Source organism: Gracilinanus agilis, chromosome 5 (assembly GCF_016433145.1).
Source record: "Gracilinanus agilis isolate LMUSP501 chromosome 5, AgileGrace, whole genome shotgun sequence".
Classification (NCBI taxonomy): Eukaryota; Metazoa; Chordata; class Mammalia; order Didelphimorphia; family Didelphidae; genus Gracilinanus; species Gracilinanus agilis.
In genome coordinates this window covers 212,836,841-212,839,977 of record NC_058134.1, presented here as the reverse complement: position 1 = coordinate 212,839,977, position 3,137 = coordinate 212,836,841, and positions in this window count along the sequence as shown.

The window sequence follows — 3,137 nt, the reverse complement described above, 5'->3', positions numbered from 1 at the left end:
CCCTGAGACTGCTGAAGGAGCCTCAGGCAGAGGGGCAGACCGAGGAGGACCAGGAGGCTTGACCCCAAGGACAAGGAGACCAGAGCCCTCGGGAGCTTAGAAAGTGCAGGCAGACCCTGAGTGTGAAGACAAAGCTGAAAAGGGGATGGGCTAACAATGGCAAGCAGAGAAACCCAGAAGAAAAAGATTATCAAGAAAAACTCTGGAACACTCTACAACTTTTACACAGAGAAAATTCAGACAACAGAGGAGGAGAAACAAGTATCCAAACCTTCCCAAAACAATGAAAACTGGTCACAAGCTACTGAAGAGTTCAAAAATGAGATGCTGAAGAAGATGGAAGAGATCTGGCAAGAAAATAACAGCTTAAAAGGCAGAATTTCACAATTGGAAAGTGAGGCAAGTCAACTGAAGAACAGAAATGACCAGATTGAAAAGGAAAACCAGTCCCTAAAGGCTAGGATTGAGCAATTAGAAGCCAATGATGTCTCAAGACAGCAAGAACAAATAAAACAAAGTCAAAAGACTGATAAAATAGAAGGAAACATGAAATACCTCAATGAGAAAGTGACAGACCAAGAAAACAGGTCTAGAAGAGACAATCTGAGAATCATTAGTCTTCCAGAAAAAGCAGAAATTAATAGAAACTTGGACTCCATACTTAAAGAAATTATTAAGCAAAATTGCCCTGAAGTCCTACAAGAAGAGGGCAATATAGACATTGAAAGGATCCATAGATCACCCTCTACACTGGACCCAGAACAGTCAACACCTAGGAATATAATAGCCAAATTCAAGAGCTTTCAAGTAAAAGAAAAAAATCTTACAAGAAGCCAGAAAGAGACAATACAAATATCAAGGAGCACCAATCAGGATCACACAGGATCTGGCAGCCTCCACACTAAAAGACCTCAAGGCTTGGAATACGATATTCAGAAAGGCAAGAGAGCTGGGCCTTCAGCCACGGATCAACTACCCATCGAAACTGACTATATACTTCCAAGGGAAAGTATGGTCATTCAAAAAAATTGAAGATTTCCAAGTTTTTGCACAAAAGAGACCAGGACTAAATGGAAAGTTTGGTATCCAACCACAAAAATCAGGAGAAACATGAAAATGTAAATAAGAAACAGAGGGAAAAGAAAGAAAACTCATAATTTTTTTAAATTTGACTCTTTAAAGGCTTAAATAAGATCTAATTATCTGTATTACTATGTGGAGAAATGCTATGTATAATTCTCTGTAGTGAACTCTATTCACTATTATAATATTCACTATTATAGCAACCAGAAGAATAATTCATAGGGAGAGGACAGGATACTAAATGGTCTAAGATGACATGGGGGGTGGGAAAGAGGGTAGGGAATAGTAGGGGACACCAAGAAAAATCTGAGTAAATAAGAAAAATAGGATGTTCTATTACAAACAAAGAGGGCATGGGAAGGGGAGGGGATAAATACTACCATAAGAAGGAGAGGAAGAGAGCATTAAGAGGTAATAATCAAACCTTACTCTCAGTGTAATCAACCTGGAGAGGGAAGAGTAGCTTTATTATCCATTCGGATAAAAAACTCTAACCCTACTGAGAAAGTCAGAAGGAATAAACCAAAGAGAGCAGGGGAGTAGGGAGGTCAAAAAAGGGAGGGGAGAAGAAGGGGGAAGGAATTCATTAGGCCTTTAAAAAAAAGAGGAAAATAACAAGGGAGGGGGAAGAAAGGGAAGTCAAACAAGGGAGGGGATAAGGGATACTGGCTCAAAGCAAACCACTGGTTTAAAAGAAAATAGTGTAAGAAGAAGGGGTGGGTCTAGGGGAGGATACAAAAATGTCAGTGAATGCACAACTGATAATTGTAACTCTGAATGTGAATGGGATGAACTTGTTCATAAAACGGAAGCAAATAGCAGACTGGATCAGAAACCAAAATCCTACCATATGTGGTCTACAAGAAACATATATGAGGCAGGTGGACATACACAAGTTTAAGGTTAAGGGCTTGATCAAAATCTTTTGGGCATCAAATAAGAAAAAGAAGGCAGGAGTGGCTATTATGATCTCTGACAAAGCCAAAGTAAAAATAGATATGATTAAAAAAGACAGGGAGGGTCATTACATCCTGATTAAAGGCAGTATAAATAATGAGGAAATAACACTGCTCAATATATATGCACCAAGTGGTATAGCATCCAAATTCATAAAGGAGAAACTGGCAGAGCTCAAGAAGGAAATAGATAATAAAACCATAATAGTGGGAGATCTAAATATTCCTCTTTCAGATCTAGATAAATCAAACCAAAAAATAAATAAGAAAGAGGTAAGAGAGGTGAATAAAGTCCTCAAAAAATTAGATCTAATTGATATGTGGAGGAAAATAAATAGGGACAAAAAGGAATACACCTTCTTTTCATCTGCACATGGCACATTCACAAAGATTGATCATGTAATAGGGCATAGAATCATTGCAAACAAATGCAAAAGAGCAGATATAATAAATGTAACCTTCTCAGATCATAATGCAATAAAAATAATAATTAGTAAGGGCACCTAGACAGGCACATCAAAAACTAATTGGAAATTAAATAATATGATTCTCCAAAACCAGCTAGACAAAGAAGAAATCATAGAAACAACCAACAATTTTATTGAAGAGAATGACAATAATGAGACATCCTACCAAACTCTGTGGGATGCAGCCAAGGCAGTACTCAGGGGGAAATTTATATCCTTGAGTGCATATATTAACAAATTAAGGAGGGCAGAGATTAATGAATTGGGTATGCAACTCAAAAAATTAGAAAGTGAGCAAATTAAAAATCCCCAGATGAAAACTAAATTAGAAATACTAAAAATTAAGGGAGAAATTAATAAAATCAAAAGTAAAAGAACTATTGAATTAATAAATAAGACTAGAAGCTGGTATTTTGAAAAAACAGATAAAATAGAAAAAGTACAGGTCAATCTAATAAGAAAAAGGAAAGAAGAAAATCAAATTGACAGTATTAGAGATGAAAAGGAGACCTCACCTCTAATGAAGGGGAAATTAAGGCAATCATTAAAAACTATTTCGCCCAATTATATGGTAACAAATATAACAATTTAGGAGATATGGATGAATATTTACAAAAATATAAACTGCCTA